We start from the raw sequence: 25,762 nt of genomic DNA, 5'->3' as shown, positions 1-25,762 counted from the left end.
AGACAAAATCTACCATATATATGATTAGTGCAAAGATAGTACATGATACTGACAGAATTATAGAAAAAAAGGATGGTTTATTGTTCTGCTAGATTGATTTCAGTCAACCATTATCGGAAAAATCCCGAATTTATGTTACCCAACGTTATATCAAGGAATGAAATTTGACATCTCGTCTGCACACAAAAAACATACATATTACGCTTTTATTAGATACTCAGACATTGCTGTCGCATCTCAGATGATTGTTTCTATCAATCAAGAACCTGTTGGAGGAAAATTAATGTTTACGGTCCAGAAAAAATTAGGGCCGATAGAAAATTTCATGTCCCTCTCCAGCGGTCAACCCCAAAAATGCTAGGTTCTGCAGGTTTTTGCTCGGGTCAGATGCTTTACTGGAAACACAATTTTTTCCCTTGCCCTATCTTAGACCTTGATCTAGATGTTTGTACAAAAAACTGAATTTGAAAAACAGCCAACACAACACAACGCCAGCAATGTAAAATCCATCAGGCCTAAAGGCAACTCTGTTTTGATAAGCAAAGTACGTCACATCACAGCAGCAAAGCCATGGGAAACTTTGATATCATTCCAATTCTAGTAAGACAATAAAAACACACCATCCCATAACTCAGACAGCTGGGAGCTAGAAACTACATCTATCTCTATCTTTAATCACTGTTTGTGCCAAGAAAAAGAGCAGGGAAAGCAGATTGCAAAACACAGTGGATCTGATATATTTCTGAAGGAAAGATGAAAATCAGAAAAATTATAGCTGGAAGCTGAGCTTTACCATCCATTTCTATCTATCATAGAGTCAACATTTACATTACAAAGCTATCCAGAAAGACAACAAAACACACACATAACTTAAACAGCTGAAAGCTACATGTAGATATGGCGTCCGTTTTATCTTTTGTTTAGAGTATATTGCTAACAGTCATTTCCATCACAAAGCTATGGCAGGGATTCTCCTATGGGCAACTACACAGCAGGCTTCCCACAAGACAGAATAACCACCGAGTTATCAGCACCATCCACACCTGCAGAGGATTATGCCTACTTGCACTGGGAGGCCTTTGAGGGACATAAAATATACTTTTTCGTATTTCCTTATATACTTAACTATACCAAAGGCTTTGTCTGTTGCTGCTGCATAATTCATTTTCTCTGAAGCTACCCTTTCAAGAGAATACCTTAAGTTTACAGTTGGGCTGATTCAAAATAATAGGAGAATACCTTAGGGCATAAAAAATACAGCTCCTACTCCCTCAAAAATACTGCTATCTACACACATTTATAAGACTGTCATAAATTGTAAATGTTGACCATAAAGGCACTGGAAGAAAACTTACCGATAAAGATGAAAAAGAGATTTGCATGTTTGTGAAAATTACTAGCCTTAGACCTGGACACCCTACAGCAACTTTCAAGAAACTCACTTTTCTGGCAGTATATCAAGTAGAAGAAGCATGATCTTACCTATGTTCGCCTGAAAGCTTCTCGAAGAGATGAGCTCAGGTGCATCCACGTCTTCCGTCCTCCCGGCTCCGACTGTAGTCATCAGTGGGAAGACCTGTAGCGAGGTAAAACCGTGATGTAATATCGGAGGCAAATAAATTGCCAAAGTGGAGCATTACCAACACTCAAGCTCTTATATTGCTGCATGAAAACCTTGGATGCACTCTCATATCCTGCAATTTATATGGCTAAGGACTGCGCGATCACAGCAGTGAGCTTGGATCGGGAGACTCAAAGAAATCCCAGGTGCCCATTTCCTGCTTTCTTATTATTGCAGGTCTTTCTGTGAGCTCGCGATATCAACTGGTTGGTATCACAGGGCTGATTGGCTAATGCATCTTGCTTAAGTGATCGTGGCTCGATGTCCTATTTGTGAAAGCCTCACTGCAGCCTATCAAAGGTGGACATAGATTGAACATTAGCTTCTAGACTAGCAGGTTTGAATAGAAGTCACATTAAAGTTCCGCTTTCACCTGACTTCGCATCAATAGCTGTCCCTAAAAGCTAGCCATGGATTTGGGAATAGGAGTGAAGTTCCTGCAATATAAGCTTCTATCTGCCTCAGGGCTTGTGCACAGAGAAAAGAAGTAAAGTGTGCCTTTGGTTGTCATCTATTTCTACTTTCATATACAGCCCTACATTAATGGCTTTGGGGATATGATTTGTATTGTCCCTGTGCAGTGATGGATGTATACATTTTGTACATCGTTGTAAAGCGTGAAATCCCTGCATAGTGCAGATAGATAGCACACAGTAAAGGGGAGTTTAGCATAACGAGAGAGAAGACATATACCTCTACCGCTGTTTCTTCTGTCCTATCTACTCAAGCTTACACTGAGTGATGGGCTAATTTTGTCCTCCCACATGAGAGGCTTGCCAAGCATATTGAAAGGATCTGACTACACCTTTAAAACGAGTCTATATATATGCAATGCACAGCTCATTCAGGCAACACTCGAGAAAAGTGCTCAAGGGAAATGATACAATTTGCTATAGGACACCCACAATTACCTCTTTTGGTATCTAGAAACAAAATGAGCACAATAAACAGATGAATATCAAGAATTGCTTGAAAGTCTAAAGACTTGAAAAATCTGAAGCTTATTCAAACCAAATCAATGAATAAGATGTAGTCATGTGCTATATAGGATGCCAGCAAAATGTGGACAACAACTATTTCTAAAAAAAATCAAGAATTGCTGAAAACTGCAGGAAGAACCAGTATATAAATATTCCTTAACAGTGAATGTAAGGACTTTTAGGATATGCCAAGCTGCTGGATTTCAATGTTTTTCAGGATACAAATAGGCTTGAATGCGAGTCTTTAGAAAATGTATAGTATTGCCCTCCTGTCTTTGCAATATGAACTTCATCAATCCCCCATGGTCAAAGAACTGGTTGTACAGTATAATTTCGTTATCTGTCTCTTTGGAATAGGCGCCATTGAATTCTTTCTCTCAAATGCCACATCTATCATGTAATCCTCCACACAGTTTTTCCTGTCTGCTTACTTCGAAATACAGGTTACCTCACGGTAATGACTCATGTAAGCAACAAGGTGTTACAACGTGATAATACTGGACTTAAAAGTACAACTTTACCGTGAAGGCCTTAGGAGAATGCTTGCGGCTATTCTATTGAAAACACCAGGAGAAAATGTTTCAACAATTGTTATAAATGGGTACTCGGGAGTGATAGAATAGAAATGAAAAGGGTACACACTAGATTGAAGTCAGAGGAGTATCATTTATTACATGGTCATTCAATGGAGGCCGTAATGAAAGAGAAGATGTATGGCTTCCGTCTTTTTCTGTACATTTTGCCATCTATTTTGTACATCTTTGAAGAAAAGCTTTTTCAGTGGTCATCTTGCAACAAAAACTTATCACTAGTAATCTGATTTCCTGTGCTGTCCAAGGTATAAATTTGCATAGACAAGTACTTCCATATATCTCCTTGCTCGCAACACTTCTTAACTTGGAATAGAATAGTCAAGGAGACTGTGCAAAGTATATTATTATAATACCATTCTTGACATGATGTTGCTTCCAAAAATTTAGTTGCCATCCCGCTCTTTTGGCAGAATCAACTTTTTTTATATTCATACCTACAAAGTCACTTCTCCAGGTTGTTCTTGTAGCCTACCCCTTCCCCATGAAGGCAATCAGAGATGGCAGACTTCACTTCCTTACCCATACTGCTTTGCATCCCTTTCAGTGCCACAGATAAAATCAGATATGGTAGACGTAGACACGTACACACAGAAAAACGGATATGCCAAAGACAATACTTAACTCCTTTGGGGTGGAGAAATTAGTTTCATCATAAGCAAAAAGCCTGGGAAAATCCTGTAGTCAGAGATCTACCCCCAACCTGGCCACTTTCAGCACAGATAATCACTCCCACACCACCGCAGCAGGAAGTTTTGTGAGAGCACTTGAGGTAAGACCTGACTAGTCTTGTAGAGTGGACACACTTGGCAGGGCTCACACAAAGCCAGCAGTATCCAGCAAACAACAGGGAAACCATCTCCTTCTTCACTCTTTATCTTAGATCTAAAAATGTCCCACCTCAAGGAGATCGACCTTGACAAGTTCTATGGACCAAAAATGTCAGATTCGTGCCCAATTGACTTCTTTTGCAAACTGGGGTTACTAGGCCTCTTTAGGCCATTATCTTTGTTCCATACCTTCTTTGAAATGTTTGCTATTTTAAAGGTAAATTTAGGACACAAAGGAGTGTTGTATGTTGTTGTTTTTCTAGAAAGGTACAGCCACTAGAAAGATGGTTTCCCCACAAGTGCTTGGCATTTCTTAGGTCGGCTGCTGTTTCTCTTGGCCAGACGAAAATCCCCACAACGAATCCTGTACAGACACAGTCTGCTGGCCACACCCTATAATCTAAACTACAAGAGACCGTAATCCAGTTTTCAAACAAACAGAAGTTCTCACTTTCAGTTAATCTCCCCAGTTCCCCCAAATCTCCCTCGCAAACAGCTGCGCAAAGCTTATCTTCTGCTAACTGTAATGAAAAGACTTTGATGCCAAAATCCCCTGTATAAGTCAGCCAGCTTTCTATTAGTAGTGAAGGAATCGTCTTTTCCCTTTAGACAACAAATCGGGATAGCCTGGTCTACCTAAAGACCTCTACAAATGGTCATGTTGGGCTCATAAGGTATTAGACAAAATACAATCAACACTCGATCCTTTCATTTCAACTGAAGGAATCATGCTCTCCTTCTAAACGGCTGCAACATGTATATTCCAGTCACCACCTACAAAAGAGCCTATCAGACTCCTCAACATCCTTGTCTTTTTGAAAAGCTCATAACATAAAGTATATAGAAGTCAATGAGGTATGAGCTCAAGTAGAAAAGTCAATACTCCAGTGGATGCAGATCAGTGAAGGTGTATGAAGTCGTCAATGAGACGTTTCTTGTCTTAACCAACAATATTCCCTTGGAAGGTTTTCCCACGAGCTGACTTTCATAAATCGTAATGACTCATCAGAGATTGTTTGCTGACAGCAACCTAAATGCACCACTGATAGTGGAAAACGAGGCCAACACATAAAATTTTGACCCCTAGCATCCCCCACTCAAACTGCAGCTGTTTGGTTATGCTTGTAAATAGCTTATTGTGAAGCAAGGCCCATCTTCAGACTAGAAGATCATGAAAAAACTATTGATAGCAATATTTCTAGTTATTCTGTACCTCACCTCTGCCCATTCTCCCCATGCATTCTGCAGGTTGTGCTTGCTTGATGACTCTGCGTAAGCCCTGTACCTTCTCCCCATTACACACTTGCTTGCCGACCTGAGGGACAAGATAATCCAAGGCCGCAGGACGGCTCCAACCAGTAAATTCCGCGGCCAATCGGACCACCTGATCTCCCAAACACCAGCACTCCAATCAATTGACCTGCATACACCTTTCCTCCCCTCCATACTTTATCACTAAGACCCCACTTACATGGGGACCGGTTAAACCGGGCTAGATGAGCATTCTGAAGAAGCTGGGCTCCTGGAGGAATACATCAGGTCAATTCTTAAGAGGTCATACCCTCTTTCTAGAGCCTTATTCCTGGACTCAGGCCAAGAAAACCTTTCCAAGTGGCAGTATAGACAATTTTCCATTTTGAAACCAGAGCCAGTGTAACAACAAGTTTTACCCCAAACTACCTCAACTTCATTGTATGTGCGACGTGTGTCATCTCTTAAGGTTGGATGTTATTGGTCATTGGTTGAAAATTAGGATTCGGGATGTAGTCATACAAGAAAATTATTCAAAATTCAGTATACAATGCGAATGCTATGCTGTACACTGAGGTGTTTCTGAGAACAATCCCATAAGGTCACAATTTGGGGTCTAACTGAAACTACTTTGAAAACTTCTCCCTGAAGCAAACTTAATTGCATAACGTGACCACCACATACCTTACACAGTCTGTAGCCCAATGTTATGATGGGAGAAGTGTGAGGATGACCTAGCAGATTAGCAGATCAATTATACAAACAGACTGGCAGGGCTGAAGTCATTTCCTAAGAAGGCAATAAAATCCTTTAAGACCTTACATCCAGGCAAGGGTCAAAAACGCCAGTATCTTCATAAGCTGCCTGGAATTGTCATCTTTAATCTAGCTATAAGAAATCTTGATTAAATGGCACACCGAGGGCTGCTTGGCAGGCATGACAGAAATTTTCTATGCATATTATTGACCTACAGGGATAGAGCATATGGCTGGGGGGATAACCTGGGCTTCTTAAGGCTCGTAGGGCTGAATCACAATAAAGGGAGCTCGTGACCCATGGCTGTACCTTCCAGGGCAAGCAGAAAATGATGCCCATAACACCTGTAAATCCTGGTGATAAATGCTGCCTACAGGTTAGGATTTACAGAGCGGAGCAGCAGTGCATGGCTGATAGCAAACTAGAATACACTTTTGGGTGGGCTTAGCAATCTTCATGAAACTTAGGGACAGTTTACCTAATAATGGAATATCCAAAATGGCATCTATATTCATCAAGATATGCAGATACTGTATCTTATCTTTTTTTTCTGCATGCATGCAATAAAAGATTCTGGTCTACTGGTTAATGTGACATAAATGTTCTCATAAAGAAAATCTGCTATTGAATATAGTAGGGAAAACAGACTAATAAAACAAAAACAAAATTTAATACATTCGGCCCAAGAAGCAATCGTCTGGTATCTTAACTAGTGGAATCAAACAACCTCCTTCAAGAACTGTTACTTGTCAATGAATTGCAAAATTCCTTGACGAAACACTTAAAAACACCTTAAAGATTCAAGGTACCAACTCACCTTGTACAAAAGGAACTGGATTAACTCACCCTTTCTTACCCCATTAGTATAGAATGAGAAAAAGATGGACGTCTATATAAATGGAAGGTTTCTTCAACCGGGTGCTCTGACTTCTCACCAGTCCGTCTGAAAGCCCCTGTAGGTCACTTCAGCATATGTAGAGGGTGGTGTCAGCTATGTAACTTGTATAAACACTTCTAATGGAGAGTCACTGACGGAGGTGACCAAAAGGCAACATGCAGGGGGGCCACACCAATGGATTTTCTTGGTTCTCAGACATTTCAAAGTAAAGATGATGCAAGATTTGAACAGAGATCTGATAGGAAAACTTGAGTCTGACTGTCTGACTATATTCCGTTCTTAAAACTGCATATTCAACTGTATGTAAATGGTTGTGTCAACTTGTGTGTATTAAGAGTCAGATTTTCCCCACTTACAACTGTCATGTTCATCTCCCAGTTCAGCTTTGCATGTACAGTATTACTGAAAACCCGAGAAGAAACATACCATATTGGTGTGGCCAGCGAATAAAGAGAACCACATTGGTGTGGTCAGCGAATAAAAACTCAGAAATCATATGCCTACCTATTATGAAAAAGAACCCAAATATACATGTACTAGGATGCCAACTATAGTGAGTTATTAATACAATAAGTCTCCCAAATGACTATTTATTTTACCATTTTCCTGTTGAGAATAGCATTTGCAAGGTGGTGCAGTAAAGAAACAACTTCAGACAAAACAGACACAAATATTTGCTGTCTTACACTTTTGTGCACATGTTTATTTACTTTTGTTAAGATTTCACCTTAACCATTTGGTCAGCTAGGGTTGCAAGGAAGAGCTGTAATTATGTTTAGCCATAAGTATGGCTAAACATATTGTTTTCTCTCATGTTTCTTCTCCTGTCAAATCTTCAAATCGATTCATCTCTGTCATTTTTTGACCAAATGACCTGAAATTTGGTACAGAGGTAATGTAGGCAAAAACCAAAGTACGTTCTTTTCCTTTTTTTGATATTGACCTTGAAAGTGATTTTATTGAGGTTTTTAGGCTATTTTTAGCATATCTTGGCCTCCTGCGCCCTGGTATTTCAACCGAATGACCTGAAATTTGCTGTATATGTGGCTTGAACAAATATTTAAAGGACTACATTCCCATTTTTGGCATACATATATTCAAAACGATTTATTTTGGGCTTTCTTGACAATATTTGCCACTTCTGTCACTTTCAATACTACATGTGACCTACAGGTCGTTGACCCCGAGTGCCTTGCACCTGGCGAAGCTGGAAGTTTGCTTACGAGGAGGAAAGACCGGACATAAACATTTAACGTGATTATCGGGAAAACACCATGTTCCCTTAAACTCAGTGGTTAAATTGCAGTTTAGGAAATTTTATAACAGAAAACAAGTTAAATCAATGATTTTGTGAATGTTTATTCTAGCATTAGTTATTCCAGATATTTTCAAACTCCAAATTCTTCAACACAACACGGGAGATCGTTTCTCCTCAGACTGGCGCGTACTAGTGACTATATTATGTGCCGGGAATGTTTATCTATCGCACGCCTTGGAAGGAAGTTCAACCATGATAAATGGTCGGCCGTTGCGAAAATTTGGAATCCCATGCTGTTGATTTTCGTGATTGAATCTGTAAGAAAATATATTTTCATGTCGTTCATGTTTTTGGGACGGACGCCGGGACGGGGTGAATTTTTTCTATCATAACATTTTCGTCCCGTTAGTAATGCAAATCGAATCGTGTTGCACAAGAGGCAAAACACTAAAAACGTGGGTCTTGTGGAGTGTTTTGGAGCGGGAAAATGCCGGATATTAGCGGTGCCGAACAGTGTACATCGTCGCGCGCGGGTGACGCTCCGTCAAAACAAATCCGCTGGTGGTCTAGCGCGGCCACCGAAAATAGGCAGAAACACACAGGAGGACTTAGCACCTTCGTTTATGAGGGAATTGTGAAAATCTTTTGTTACAAATTGTTCGAACATTGAAACATTTGGATAGATGGTTTGAAACGTTTGAAATGTTTCCAACGTATGTGAAATAAGTTCAAACATGTTATAAGTTTCAATTCTAATTGTTTGAACACTTTAGAACTATTGTGACTTAGACATTCTTTTAATCAAAATAGTTCAAACGTATTACAAATATTATATTAAAACCCTCTCGGTGACTTTGAATTGACTCAAATATGTTGTTTTTGGTCATTTCCTTCGTCTCCTGTCAAATCTTCATATGTATACTATGGAAAACTTCATTCTTCCCTGGGGTTGATCTTTTTTAATTCAATTTTGAACTGGGTTGATTATGCGCAAGAGTGTAATTTTCAGCGGATATTTTTCGACTGGTTTACATGGAAATGGCACGGAATATCCCATTCTTGCAAGGGGAGGATTCTTTAATTATTTCTTTCAATTTTGAGCTGGAATGATTATGAAAAAGTCCATTTTTTTAGCAGAAGTGTATTTGTTAATCAATTAGTGGATATGGTTGTGGACTGGTCCATATTGTGTTGAGGTGCTACTGGAAGACTCAATTTTGGACTGGGGTGATTCATTTTTTTAGTGCAAGTATTTTAGAATGGTCCATTGTTATTTTGGGAGAGTCCATTTTTTTGCATGGCGAGGAGTATGGCTAAACATGCTGTATTTGCTCGCAAATGTTGCCTTTCTAGTTGATGCAAGCGGTCTTAAGATAATTATCGTATTTGATACACGTCATGTAGGGTAAAATATTGCCTTTCAAAAGACTTGAAGCATAGATTCTGAAGTGTTTTACCGTATGAATATCAATTGGGGGACATTTTTCTTCAAAAGTATTCAGAATAAGAATACGAGTGGGGTATACCAAAACTGCTGACTTGTTCATTTGTTATTCTTATCAACTCATATCAATCTCTTCTAATTAAACTATAATTGATAAAGGCATTCATTTTCATCATACTTACAGGTATTTGCTACCACATATCAAACATAACTATAACATTAATTCAAGATCTTAATTAAGATGAAAACATATTAATATCATCACTCAAATATATAGCCAGAAAGCATTAAGCTTGGCAGGCAATCAGATAACATGAAAGCACAAGGCTTCAAAGTTTTCACAAAACTTGAGCAGTTCAAAGTGGGGTCACCATAGGATAGTCTTGATTGCTTATGATAAGGTAGTTACTGACAGGCAAATCCTTAAAGGAGACTGCTGCATGCCCCACCAGGAGTAGAAATGTGGTGTGATGGACAAGAGAAAGGCAGCTGGAAGGAACATGAGTGAGCTATTCAAATATCAGAACTTTCCCTGGGCGCAAACATCTGCCAAGGCATAGTTTTCTCCTTAGCCCTAAGCATTCAGGAGGTCGTTGGTTCAACCCCTGATCCTTCAAAATGGTACTTACTTCTTTCTCTACTTAGCACCCTGCACTCATGGGAAATAGTACCCTAGTTAAACATACAAAACTTACAGTAGACTAGCCCCCTGCTGAAAAAGTTTCTTCTATAAAGAATTTCAAGAAAAAACAAGAAACCTTTCACAAAATCTTTGTATGTCAAATCTTACATGAAGAGTGCTTGCACAACTGTGTGGCCTTTTAAGGACTTTCAGTGTATAGCGCAGTGCCCATCTTGGTTTATACAGTATAAACCAAGACGGGCACTGCGCTATACACTGAAAGTCGTGGGAATGATTTCAACGTTAACTTGCAACTACTGGTAAATACTAACAAACAGATGCACCTGATATCAAGTGAAGTCATGGCATGGGTCCCAATAGTCACAAAATGAACAGTCAAGCAGCTGTTCATGAAGTGGTACTCCATCTGTACTGTAGTGGACAGATGGATAAGGAAAGAGAGGTGCATAGATACTGATGCAGACAGCAAGTACCTTGTTTAGTTTGCAAGGAATGTTTCTAGGTCATTAAAGTTCACAAACTGGAACATTCAAAATAAATGACAGTTAAATATTATCATCTGTTCTTCCACCTACACTGTACTGAGTCATTACAAAAATACATTTGCTGACCCACAGAAAAGACTCCATCTTTTGAACGCAGACATCTCAGTTTTAAATATTGGGTTGTACTGTATCTTTGCATGATGTCTGGTATTTTCTTTGCTTGGAATGCTCCTCAGGGTAATTAAGGTTAACAAACTGTAACATCTAGAATAGATAAAATGTGGCTAAATCATACACATTATTTCCTCTGACTAAATCACATAAAAACTCTCTTTTTTTGCAAAAATGTGTTACCATCATTTACCAATAATTTGATATAAATCTTAGCTTTACATACGAGGTCGTGATATCACTGCAAAGTGCAGAGAAATAAACTCAATGTCAAAGGTACCAGGATGTGTCTCCGTATAGATGTCTGGAGTAGATCAGTTTGAAGTTCAGAAAAAGTCCACTCTCTTTAACAAGCAAGAAGATATATGCCTGGGATTAGCTGGGTTTTAGGGAGGATTAAGCTGGCTATCAGTGAACGCCCCCATGTAAGACACAAATCCTAAACAGACTGAGGGAGGCACCAGACAACTCCTTCCTGTTGTGGCTTCCAAGAACTTTTACTGCAAAGCCATGCCAATTCAATTTGTTGGTTCTTAGATTAAAACATGCTGATTATCGGGAAAACATTGTCTGAGGAGAAAGTTAAGTCTGTGCTATGGTGCAGTTTCAGAGAGTGAATACTGTACTATAATGTACTTCCTAAAACCTATTTGAACTGTTTGAGAATGAAGGGCATGAATTCAGATGCGGTACCAGGCCCAGTTACAGTAAACTCCCATGATTTCACCTGCGGATACCCTAACACATTGAAATTATGGTGTTATTGAGGCCTTGTCAAAAATGTATTGAACACCTGGATATCTAAGTGAACAAAATTCAGGGATACACTGAAGCTGCATTAGTAGATATTTTCAGATTTAACAGTTTTTCTTAATGAAGCGGTAGGAGCCATAACCACAGGAGTTAAAGCTACATCTTCAACAAAAAGTGGGCTCAAAACACATCCAAAATTACTTGTTTCAAAGCCTTATCTAAACATAACTTTCACTTGATAATCTATGCATTATCTTTGGATAACTTGGTAATCCTTTTCCAGGATAATGTTGCAACAGTTCAAAACAAGTATCCTCCAAGGGACCCTCCAAGGGACCCTCTCAAGGCCTTTGAATAATCTAGGACAAAAAGTAATAACGGAATGGTCTGATCCCATGGCACACATGAACTAAGTCTTACAAACACCTTTAAAAGTTAGTACAGGTGTTGTTTTGAGACGGAGCAGCAATTCAAGACAAGGTCAAATGTGACTAGCCAAACCAAGACCAGCTTTAAGGCTACGACTAAACAGGGATTAGCCTAGGAATTCTAGAAGAGAAAGAGCAGATAAGGAATCCAAATAAACTTTGAAGAAATTAGCCAGGGGTTTTAGATTTGCTAATACTATACACGTATGTTATATAATGTTACCTTTTAACTTTGAGACCAATTTCCATTCCCTTTCCATATCTTGGTTCAATGCACGAAAATTTACAACAGAGCGTAGCTGTCTGCTGACCTGAGAAAGTTTGGAATGACTGGATAAAGTTCAGTCACCCTGAATACTCAAATTATTTCAGATCTCTCCAAAACGGTCAGTGAGAACTACCAGCCGTAAAACTCAGACAACTTCACCATTTCTGAAAATGCTTACGATACATATCTGCAAATAGTCGTTTGTGGAAGTGCTTTGTCTGTATAGACTGTGCTTATCAGCAAAACTGTAATTATAGATGAAGAAACGTTCGAAGTTATTAGACAGGGAGATATGCCTGGAGGAATAACACAAAGGTACAACTTTGGGGGCATATCTTTGTCGATTAGAATGCCAACTGATACTGAAATGTCTTAAGACGTAATACCAAAACTCAGTCACGCAACTGATATGGACTGTGTCTGTCAATAATAATGACATTTCTTATCTAAAGCTTTTGCATACCTTCTGTGAGAACTGGAAAGGTCTTAGAGAATGGGAATTCCTTGCCTCCTGTAGTTTCAATCTTAATTAAGTCCCACTCAAAAAATTTGATAACTTTAAAAATCAATGAGATTCTTGCCACCAGACAACAACAAGAACTTTTTTTTTTCGTTTCAAGGCATCTTCATTTGAGGTGAAGAACTATCAATACCTTGTCCTAACCATCTCTTAGAGCTGCAAGGTCTCAGAGATTAGAAAATTCTTTACTCTTTCCTTCTGCAATCTTAATCTCAAGTCAGCCCTTCTGTCTTTGAAAATATGATAACAATGACTTTTTACCACTGAAACTGATATCAGAAACTACAAATTCATATATTTCCTTACCTTACCTAGGAACTCGAAAGGTCGTAGAGAATGGGAATTTCACGACCTTTCCTCCTGCAATCCTAATCTCCAGTCAGCCCGACTGTCTCAGAAGAAGTGATGATAAGAGCAAAGAGGGCTGCACTCCTTCTACTGTCACTTGGTATGTTTGTGAAGATAACCACCTCCCCCAAAGCGTCAGCCACTCCGAAAACAAACATTGTTTTTCCAGACTAATGCTTATCATTTCATCTCTTTCAAAGTCCACATATTTTTGTAGGTAACGGCTGCTGTTTCAAGCACAAAAACCTTAAACTTTACTTGTGTATTTGACAAAACAATAGGACAACAAAGGTCCCACATAATGAAAGCTTCTTTGACTAATAATCTAAATATCAACTAAGTACAAGACTCAGAGTTATGGAACTTTAAACAAAGGCTTAACAAATAGGACAACACTTCACTAAATCTCCATGAGGAATCAGTCAGTTCAGAACAGGCAAGGTCCAAACTTTTGGTGATGAGAACCCTGCAAAGTGAGTTAAGACTACAACAAAGTTTGTTGACATCTTCTCAAACATTTCTGGTATGAAAATCATATGAAGCAAGGGTGTCAACTTGATGAAACTTTATCTATCACCCTTAAACTTTGATGTCTATATTTGACAAAATTGAAGTCTTTCATTTAGTAAAAAAACCAAACTACACTACATACATGCAGGCTATCAACCTTTAAACATAATTATTTCAAAAAGGTTTACTGTTAATTAAGCAAACCTAAAGCAAACTTTAAGATTCTATTCATAGTTCCCCTAAACATAATCAATGATGTTCTCTTCTTTAGAATCTGCTTGTTTCTGCTATTCTCCTTGTGTGGGCTTACTTGATATGTGAAATAGCATGTATAAATCCATGAAATGATGTCATATCACAAGTAATGGCGCAGGTCCTGGGTGACATAAAACAAGTCCGTCCCAGTCTGTCTCTTCTGTCCATCATGCAGAAGGCAACATGAAAATGTACTCAGCCATCTGTAGATGGCCTGATAGAATGGCTGGTATGCCATGTTTTTATAGACCTTAGCCCCACACTGTAAAGGATGTGTCCTTGCAGTAAACTAACTATGTCGGGAATCTGATGGCACATAAATTCTGTACAAACAAGGAAGAAGTGGGAAGATAAGATATAGATGAAGAGAGAAATGCAGTTTTGACTGTCACACGCAGATCTATACCAATATAGATATCTACAAACAAGAAAATCATTACAGCTTCTGTGCTGAATGTATGGCTTACATGAAAACAGCAAAGAAAAAGATGAAAACTATTTGGCCATCTTGGTAAGTTTGAGTGTAGCTACTAAAAGTTATTTCAAAGGTTGCAAATCATGTGACTGGCAAGAGTGTCCCCCCCCCCCCAAGCATGACATTATGCATGGCTGAGTCTACTGAACAGGGACCTGGCTTGTGTAAGCTGGGGGTAACACAGGGTCAGTAAACTTTCATCAATCTGGCTTAACCTGCCCAGTGCCCCACCCTGTGCTGTAATCCATGATGGCAACCTTGAACAACTGAGTTGACACCACCTGTTGGTGACCTGACAGTGCAGCTGTAGGGCTGCTTGACTCAGGCCAAAAGCTCAGGGCTAGACTGGGAGTTCAGAATTGATCAACATTGTCCAAAACAAACATTGTACATATACCTGAAGTCGTAACGAGTGTATTAACACCTCTTCCCTTAGATTCCAACAACAGCTGCTAACTTTAAATTCTCTATAACATGTACCTACTTACCCTGGAGACTATGACTGATATCTTTGCTAGATATCCCAATGTAATTGTCATTAGTAAGGTCGAAGGTGACTGCCCTGTGGTGACCCAAGCCAACAAGTCAATTAACCCCTAGTCCTATGGGACTGAGAGAAGACTGAAGATGGCCTATAATGAATAATTGATACTGTAGATGACCTGCAAGGAAAGGGGCAAGAGCCATTATTGATCTATATTGATCACAATTATAGCTGATACCAATGCTGATCAAATTGCCACCAGGAGGAATGTCTTAGACTACCTCAATATTCTTCGATAATACCGACATTATGGGTACCATCAAAGAGACTGGTTAATGTTGAGTTAACTCCTTGCATCTTTTGGATACAGAGGCTTTTGTCAGAACACAGGGGTTTTGAAAACGGGCGTAACCCTTATTTCTATGATTTCATCTCTGATCCCTTCTACAACCTGTCACATCAAAGGTCATAACTGGCACCAACCTTGACACAATACTCAACTTACACTTCTGATTATTCCAGAGTTATGCTTTAATTTGATACATGCTAAATTGAAAGTAGATATGCATGAGAAAGTCATGGGTTAATTCACTTTCAGCATTATCTATAGCATTAGTCCACTGCTTCTATCAGATTCCTACCATTATGCTTCCAAACTAAAGTAATTACAGAGATGCTGAGAAATTACTACAAAATTACAGACATTTGCTGTAATTCTATTCAAACATTAATGTAATTTCTCTTACTATCACACTGCCAGACAAAATGCAATAATACTAAGGCTCACCAAACTTAAGCAATGGCAGTATACTGTAGATAAAGTTTTGCAAACAAGGAGATACAAATCAAAATGTATCAAACAGTTGCCAACAAACAAATAGTCTAACTGCCACAGCCCACATATCAGAAGCAGATGTACCTGTCTGCAGAGGTAACCTTAACCCAATGTTGCCTTTACCAGATTAAACATCTTTATCTGACATTATCTCAAGACCTGTCAGCACCAGATGTTCTTCATCCGCAGCCCCAAGCCTTCATACCAACCTGTCCATTCCAGACATGTTTAGCAGGCTGAATCCCTGAACAGGTGCAGCTTTCCATACTCAAGTGTCAAGTCTGTTAGGAAATGTAATTAAAAAGATATGAAATTGTGTCAGTGGATCTCCTCTAGATATTGGCACACCAATGTTTATTTGTTTTCTTTGAATTGAGATTATGACATGCCAATGTTTGGTTACATTTGACAGGTGCAGTTGATGTAAGAAGGGATGATTGACTTAAAGAGGTAAAATCTATACATATATATATATATATATATATATATGAGAGAGAGAGAGAGAGAGAAAAGGACATGCAAGTGTTGAAGCTCCCACATCAATCCTTTATTTTGAGTTCTTCAAAACAATGTGTCAATATATCATATTATATTAAGATACGCAACCAGCACAAGTTAGGCAAATCAATGTTGACCCAGTATATAAGAAAAGAAATACCTTAAAGAGGTTAGCTGTCAATCATGAAGTTTGATGATATCAAAACTCCTTGACATTGGCTTATGGTGACCCGAGATAAAGATGGCACTATTTGAACTTCAGCACCTTTATTATAGCGGTAATACCAGTTTTCCCGTGACATTATCCAATGCCCTTATAGCTGCCCCCATAACTCCCTGCATGGTATCTCCAACAGAATCACATCATTTCATATTCTTCTGACATTCTGCTGTCCACATTATTATTCTTGATCTGGTCTTGTCCAATTCTGGAGGGTGTTAAAGGGGGTGTCAGTGACCTTTTTGTAACAACCAGGATGTCACCCGTCCCGGAGTGTCCCTTTCCATTACTCCGATATTTTAGTTATTGCAGGTGGGTGGAAGGTGTGGAGAATGACATTTAACACCAAGTAGCTTGTCTAAATTTCATATGCTGGCATTCACGTGGTTACTCTTTAGATTCGGCTATGGGCGGAAGTGTGAAGAGGGCATTTTCTTTTGACCTTAACTGTCATAACAGTTATTGTTGAAGTCTTTCTTTTCAAAATAGTTGGCTCTCGGGACAATAGGTAATGTATATGACTTGACTTATGTTGAGTGCTAGTCCACTTCCTGCGTTCGAACCACTGTATATAGGGAGATTCAAATCAAACAAATGGGACCACAGCAATCTAGCTTATATAGGCAACTCACTAAATAAATGACAGTCATATGAGTATGGTTACCTGCTTAATTACAAGCTAATTCCAATTTTATATGTTGCACAATTGAAAAATTACTTAGGGCTTAAGCTGAGGTAATATTATTAGAAGTAATCAAACGTGTGCATTTTTTCAGTTACTCGATCAAGGACTTCTTAAAAGCTGACCAAGTGTTAATAAACTGTCTCAGTCTACATACATGTTACTCATCCTTGTCTAATAGTATTCCTAAGAATTGTTTTAGTTCCTAGGAGCGTGGAGAACCTGGTGAGGAATGACATTTCGAGTGAGGCAGTCTTTATCACAAAGTCGCAATGTAAATTAAAGAAAATCAGGAGTCAGTGATGAATAAAACATGCATCTAAACTAACAGCAAAGATGCAGGACAAGGTCTTCAGGTCGTGACCCAGGCTTTCCTGCTAGTGTTTCACAGATGAAGCTTTACTGCTTTCTGCCATCATAATCCACCAGTAATGTCCCGAGTCAACTCTGCTCTGATTCCCTCATAGGTCTTCATAACCAGTCCACTCATCGGTTTTTATAAATGACAGTGTGACGAGTGACCTTTTGTTCTATGCAAGCCACGCATTTGATTCTATTAGCTCCAGCCTTTTGGCTTCTTCCTTTAACCTTCTGGTTTCCTATGACATCTTAGGTGGTGGCAGGAGGTGTGGAAAGTGACATTTTCAGGAGCCAGATTGTCTTTAATGTTCTTACGGGTCATCACTCTTTGTCATGTCTGTTGTCAAGATGATGACAGGGGTGTAAATATGATGCCTTGTCTTCTTTTATCCACCTTTTTTTTCTCTCCATGTACTGGCTCATTTACTTATTCTTATGTCACAACTAACAATAGAATACAACACAAAGAGCACAGCTGATGATAATGAACATAAAGACTGGTAGAATCATCAGAGATTAACGAGGCTCTGGCCCCTTGCAATACAGTTCCACTTACAAAGGTTTGCAAACCTTTTGAGGTAAGAAATATTACATGCCATATTTACAACCCCCTGACTGCACAGTATATGTCAAAAGAAATGGTTAACTGGTTGCCATAATATCCACAAAGCCAGGCAATCTCATGCACTGCCAACTGAGTGATGGATCAGGATTTGTATGAGCTGTAAAGGTGAGAACTGGTGAGTTTGAAATTGTGGATCAAATCGTAAAGATTCACGAATCATGCAACATACTGACAGTCCTGTTTCGTAAAAACATTACTCAGAAGTAAACACCATAAAATCTACATGCTTTCAGCCTGCAGTTTGAAAGTAAGCTGCTTGAGGGCCAAGATTTATAAACTTCTTTCTTTTAAAGATTCAAACATTCGAGATACTAGTCCAAACAACTACCATTTCATGAGTTGTTTTGCACAAAATTGTTGTCAGTGAATGCCGGATAACATTTGCAAAGTATTCAGAGAGACACAAGTCATCATTAACAGTAAATTAAGACTATTTACAGCACATCATTTACAGCAAATCCATAATGATGGCTTTAATCCATCAGCTCCACACACACTCTCATGCAGATGAGGTAAAGGATGAATCTTCCTTTCATGTATTCCACACAGGGTAATAAATTAGCGTGGGTGACAGCTAGGCTGCCAGGGTTGCCGTGTATCTCCAAGATAAACTGCTCTTACCAAATCATCCCATCCATTATGCCCTTATCTATACCTGTACCAGCGACTCCTGTGAACAGAGATTATGGATCTTAAGAAATGTGGAAGATTAAGAGCTAATGGGTTATAAACGTTGCTGAAACTTTGCTCATTAGTACCATCCATAACTGTCAAAATTGTTCAGCAGATATCGTATCTCCTTCGAGATCTTGAAGACAGATGGCCAAGGGGAGTTGGAGTCCAAGACACCACTCTATAAATGTTAGAAGAATTACATGCATATGTTGGTAGTCTCTTATCAGTTCTTTGCACTGCTTGGAGCGAAGCATCAAATAAGACTGCTGCGTTAAGGATGATGACTCCCTTGCCTTATCGCTTGAACTGTAACATCATAATCTGGGGATTTGGGTTGCTTGAAAGTAACGTTTTTATCTGAAACTTTTGAATCTTGAAAGGTTGCTAAGAAACATGATCTAACAGTAGCCTTAACATCACCCAACACTCAACAAACTAAAAGTCCAACAATTAGGTGACAGACAATATTTTCATTTGTTTTATTTTTTTACAATCAAAAGATAACTAATAATTGCTAATTTTCTGCTTACCCAGGGTTAAACATAAAATATCTTTTAAAGTTAAGACAACCAGATACCCTTGTGTGGTATCAAAATAATGTTTAAGAAAAAGGTTTCCGTCTACATCTATTATGATCAACTGAGGAGAGATTATGCTCAGCACATTTCAGGTCCATATTTTCTCCAGTATTGTGTTTTTACTTGACATTCTAATATGTCTCTAATTGGACAAAAGGGCTAGAAGACGCGAGCAGAAATCAATGTAGATTGAATTTTCCTCTGAACTATAATCTACTGAGGTGCAGGAATGTAATGTAATATGGAAGCAGCTAATGTGATATAAACTTGGAGACATTGTCAGCAATTGTTATGTTAACCTTGAACTCCCTGAAAACTTGAACCTTGGATAGGAATGTCTGAATGAAAGTGAATGTACTGTCCTTTGGCACTCTTGACCCTTTCAGACTGTCTGGCTAGGTTTCCTGGTGGCGTTTTAGGATGACATGTCAATAGTAAGTTGTTCTTTGGGGTATCAAGTCGCCAAAGACAAGGCCATACTATTTAATAGCTTTGGTTCTTAGGCATTATTAAGTAAAATGTTAGCAAGAGAACAATATGAAATTGGAGCTCTAGGAGAAAAACTTAAATCTTACTTTATCAATAATACATTATTCCCTGAAACTGTATGTAACAAGGCATAGACTTTCCCCTCTATCATTCTGTTTTCATGTTGGTGCTCTATGCAGGCTGTTCATTTGACTTCATCTGCGCCATGTTGGATTACAGCGAACATCTGTAAAGCACATGAAGATGCTATTGCTTAGTCCATTCACCCCAAGATGAGATGAAACCAATTATCCGCCAGCATGGCTGTCGGGGATTCAAGTTATGATTATCATGACGTCAATGAAAAGCCTTTATTGATCAGTTTATTATTTTTCAAGCCGAGAACCAGCAACTGAAGTTGAATTGGTGAGGCCAAACATTGCACCATTTTCCCTTGAAACTTGTTAAAAAAAGCAGCAGAGCCTTTTCAGCATCCCCTTTAGCAATAACCAAAAATTGACATACTCACCCCAACTTTTCTGATTAAGGAGGTTTCCCATGGCTCTCAATGACATACTCAAATGCAAATGACTTGCCTGAATTGACTATGGAACCAGCATAGCTATGCATCAATGCCATGCATGCCACTTTTTTCTGTCAAAATATCTCTCTGCCGTCACATAACCATTAGTTACCACCCACATCATGTGAAGCCTCACAGACAGTAGCGGTAGCTGGCAATTCATCACGTCATTAAAACGGTTTTCTGCAATTGGTATTAGTCTATGACAATGATGTCTTCTGACAGTCATTGCTTTATGTGTACATCTTATTAAGAGGATTCTGTTCCCTCAAATTCTTAAAACATTTTTGGTCACTGAAATGGCTCTTATCATATGTTACGACGACAGGATCTGAAAAGCTTTCTGCAAACCATGCATCAAAGTTGTTCGTTCTTTCTTCCTCATCCTTAGATTTAAAGCTGACTTTCCACATGTCTTGCCAAATTGCAGTGTGCAATTTGAGGCTTTAAAGCCATTTACGCTCACTCCGTAGTGCTTAGATGCAAATTTCAGCGTGTAACTCTGTGCAGAACTGATAACCAGCACATGAAATCTGCTTCATTTGTTAGCCTGATAATTGGTCTCTTTGGGACAATCAATATAAGTTGTTTCTTCCTCAAGTCTTCACTTGGGATATGAGTTGTGTAATACTTTGTCGCCTGAGACAAAAAGGAGGAATAATACTTTGTCGCCTGAGACAAAAAGGAGGAATTCAACCTGGCACATTTCTCTGGAGACAGCCTTGCCCTTCTAGACTGAACAAGACAGAAGCCTGCCTGCCTGCCTGGCTAATCCGTTTGCTCCCCTGCTGAACATTTTGGCGCCTGTTATTAAAAGAGGAGCAATCGGCATTCAACTATTCATGTGAAATGTACTCGAGAGCTCTGATTTGCTCCGAAGATAACAGCATGGTAATGGGGTTTGAACAGCTATGGCATTCGAAACTTCAATCCCTGATACGCTGCTCCTAAAATCTAATTCTGAAATGTGGTTCCAGACTATTCAGCAAGAAAGGAATCAGACGACTAAACCAGAGCTATAATAGGATGGATACCAGGCTAAAAAACAGGTCCTGTACCTAATGACTGACATCTGTGCATCTGATGCTGTTAAGCTGTGGATTATGTTGTCGCTACCATGGTCCTTTGGCTGTTGAAAAGCTCAGTAAAAATTGGCCTAATGGAATAAATGATTTGGTCAGTTGAATTTTGTGGAAGACTTTAACAATTGGACACTTGAAAATTTGACCGTGAGCAGATTATTCTAATTTACAATAATGATTCTTCTCCGTCAAATCTAATATACAGAGCTTAAACTGCTAATTTAAACTTTTTGTGTTGGAACAAAGTACAATGTACTAGATTTGCCAGAGAAGCGCCAATGTTGTAATCTACTGTATTAAACAGCAATCTGCTCATAGTCTGACTGAAGTCAACGCACTTGCTTAGCAGTAGAGAAGCTTTGAACAGACTATATGTTGTTGTAACTTTTGACCCTATGGCTATCATCTAACCTTTTTCAAAACTATTTTTTAGCAGCCAAAGGAGTCTGGTGGAGGCTATGGATTATGCCTGGTGATCATTAAGTACGGTACAAGTCTAAATTCCACATGTGATCACCAGCCCAGACCTTTCTCTCAACACCACATAATCCATCAGGATCACTACACTTGGCTAATCCCTACACATTCCATTCCACTGACTTCAACACTTGATTTTAAACTCCATGCAAGGAGAGAGAAAAAAAAACTGTTAGCTTTGATTCATCTAAAATCAAATACAGTTGTGTGCTAAAACTTAGATTTTATTCTTCTTAGCACTTGTATTTCACCTTCTCCCTGTTGTCCACACCTGTAGCCAATATTTACTGCAAAAAAGTCAACCTCAGCACAGAGGAAGTTAAATGTCTTTCCGTGAGAGCTGTTTGTACGGTCCAGTACATACCAATGGATGTTTACCTTGCCATATATGTGTGCCTTACACACATAGTAACATTTATAATTAATATATACAATGAAGTCTTTCATAACAATGGCAATGAATTTCATCACTGCTTTACTGAAGTGCATCATTCCCACACTATCACTGTCTTTTTTGCTGCTTTTTACTAGACAAAGCATTCATCATAAGGCCACACCAACTTAAGTTATGGTTCTCAGATTTGAAGACAAAACATGATAATATTATGCTTAAGCTGAACAACATGAAAACATAGCCTAAGGCCAGGCTTATGCCTTGGTGCACAATTTCAGGGAGTGAGTAAATACATCTATACTCAGAAAATTTTCTCTCAGCCCTCTGTTTTCATTCTGTCATTCTGCTTGAAATGTCTAAAAACCAAGAGAATGAATTGGTGTAGCCTTAGGTACTTTCTAACCTCATGAACATGCATACCTTTTGATCTCCGTCCTGTTTACACACATGTACTGTAAACACAGGGATCAGAGACCTTGGACTGCAATGATGTCTGGGAACAACTGAGTAGACAGTGGCGTGACCAGCCCACAACCACACTGATGACAGATCTGGTCTGCCTGTTGCCCTATAGACTTACATGTACAATGCTTGACTTTGCTTTTGTGGATCTTGAATAGAGGTACTCACAAGTAACATATCATGTGAACATTTATGAAAATGAAGACATAATATCATGAAAGGATGCTTGCTTGCTGGTAACAGGTATTGGATGTAAAGAATATTTAGAGAAAACAAACAAATAAATAAGCAACATACTTGTATATCTGTACTGTTCCAGCCACTGACCAAAGTGTACACAAATAAACTTACCAAACTGTCAAACAGGAGTGTTAATAAGCTCTATACACATAATACCATTCCATATCCTTGGAGGAGATGGATTATTCTATGAGCTGATTTGAATAAGGTTAAGTCAGCCCTGACATCTCTTCATATCCTCTTATTATTTCAAACCAAGTACTAATGCAAGGCATTTTTGATGCTGCAATGTGAAGATCTTTTTGTAGATCTGCATCAATGCCCATGGCTCCCTATGATGCACCTGTTAGGCATTAGAAGACTTTAGGATTACACTGGAAACAGTTTAAAGCAATCATCAGTATGCTGCATCATCCAATTCAGATTACAGGACCTGAAATACCACCTGCCCATATTCAACATTAGCACAGGTAAAATTGGAGTCAGAAAGGTATTTCTGATATCTACATTTTACACCTGAACCTAACCTGCACAAGTCCATATACTGGGCATATGTGAGTATATGTATGTGGATTTTTGCTTACTGTACCAATTGTTACCTGCTCCTAAATGATAAATAAAAAAGTGGAATGGTTTCTAAATGGTCACCAATTTGATCAATAGTTGTACAGCTAAAACTTGTCTGGTACAGGTTATTTAACACCATTGCAGGTCTGCAGAAGTATTTTGAGCCCAACACTGAAAACAGGTTTAAAGCAATCATTTATGCTACATCATCTAATTCATATTGCATGCCTCTGACTGGGCATACCCCTAAATGCAACTAACACTTCAGATTTTGTTGCATTAAATCCCTTTATATCATTCAAGGGCATCAACCAAACTATCTATTACTACATTCAATGAACTAAGAAGATTATGACGCAGAATTCAAATTTGGTTATGGGTCTATTTATGTACGTTCTTATTGCAGCGATTGGAATCTAAGCCGGCTGAGCGACCCACCTCCTGACCTGGGGAAATCCTTGCACATTGACTGGTCTTTAATGACCAGTAATGGCATCTTTTGAGATTTAGCTGGGTAAATCATGAAATCCCCGCATTCCGGTCTGTAGAATCCGGCATTAGGCTTAACGATGTCCATGGAAAAAGTGTGCTCGAAATCATGCTGTTGGTTCCAAGAAATGGTGCTTAAGGGAGCAATACAACACTGCATGTGAGTAAGGTTTACAAAATTGCCACTTTATATCTATTAAGTAGACCATACAAATGAATCCCATAACAATATTGGCTTGTCTGCAGGTTCTACGAAGATCTTGTTGAGGAGAGATCTTTAACAAATCAGAAACACTTAATTGAAGACATGCAGTGGGTAACAACATCAGAAATTCACAATTTTTCTATACAAACCACATATTATTCAAAAATTTATTTTGATAGTCCAAGCCTGGACTTACATTCTGCGGGAGTGGCCAATACTAAGTTGTACAGATAAGCGGTAGGCATCTAGGTCATTAAGATGGCAGCTAATTCCGATAGAATCCTGCCAACTGGGAGTTTTTTAGTTGGGGATTTGCACAGATAACAAAACTTATAAAACTGCACCACTGAGGACTATTACTGCCTATAATGTTATCAAACATTACAATATGGCAAAGCATAACTTAAATGTAAGCCATACTGCCATAAATGTTAAAGCCTGAGTCTTAGCTTTCAAGCATATAATGCACTAAATTACATTACTACCATATGGTCATATGGTCCCTTTGATAATTCAGAATGAAAAGAAACATGCATTACAACAGCCGTCCGTGACGAATGTAGTTAATTCACAACCTCAACCTTGGTCGTCAAGTAGACCTTACAACATGAAAATTGTTGGATATAATAAAACTACATGCCGTGCTCAAAACACGCATGCAGGTTGGTACAAGCAGAACTGTGCATTTAGTTCTGATGTCTACCTGCACCTACCCTGCACCTACCCTGCACCTACCCTGTACTGGGTATGTTAGTCTATGTCCTAAAGGTTATCACCAGTGAAATACAAAATCAAAAGTTGAAATGGTTCTTGAACAGTCACCAGTTTGATCTTTATCTTGTTCCTAAAACCTCAGTGCAGGTAGAATTTGGCTGGTGCAAGTAATCTAGCATTCACCTTGTATGCAGAAAAAAGTATTTCGAGCCCTGACATGTTTTGGTCTTAGTCCATCATCATCAAAAATAGCTCTCAAACCATGCAGAAGAGACACACTACAAACAAATAACAAGTGATTAATCCTAAGTAACCTTACCGGTCCTCCAAAGACTGTCTGTCTAAGATGTCCTAGGCCTTGTAGAAACGTTGTCGTCTGTGCTCCGGTGTGGTGAACTCTTGAGCAGCCTTCTCTCTACTGCAGGACGATGTTACTGATGTACTGCAGCCTGCTGTTGGCCAAGCAATTGGGGATGTTTCATTACTCTCAGAGCAGACCGCATTAAGATTGAACGTCCCAATTACGATTGAGTTGAATTACATACACTCTTAAGAACGTAATCACTTTGTCAGCCTCACGTTATGGTCTGTGAGGAACATCGATCTCTGTCAATTGTTGAAGACTTGCTTTTTTCTGTGT

At 38.9% G+C, this 25,762-nt stretch overlaps 1 protein-coding gene across 9 annotated transcripts in view; it reads right to left on the bottom strand.

The window, feature by feature from the left end:
- Window positions 1-25,762, bottom strand: part of LOC136436665 (teneurin-3-like) — a 191,299-nt gene that overhangs the window by 116,856 nt on the left and 48,681 nt on the right. For 8 of the 9 annotated variants that reach the window (XM_066430836.1, XM_066430844.1, XM_066430843.1 and 5 more), the window contains exons 4-5: window positions 25,442-25,574; window positions 1,483-1,576 (exon numbers count right to left, since the gene is read on the bottom strand). The gene's annotated coding sequence lies outside the window, so the exon portion shown is untranslated. The remainder of the gene's footprint in view (window positions 1-1,482; window positions 1,577-25,441; window positions 25,575-25,762) is intronic. The other variant, XM_066430837.1, reaches the window with a different exon arrangement.

This window comes from Branchiostoma lanceolatum, chromosome 6 (assembly GCF_035083965.1).
Source record: "Branchiostoma lanceolatum isolate klBraLanc5 chromosome 6, klBraLanc5.hap2, whole genome shotgun sequence".
Taxonomy (NCBI): domain Eukaryota; kingdom Metazoa; phylum Chordata; class Leptocardii; order Amphioxiformes; family Branchiostomatidae; genus Branchiostoma; species Branchiostoma lanceolatum.
This window is presented reverse-complemented; position numbering and strand designations above follow the sequence as displayed.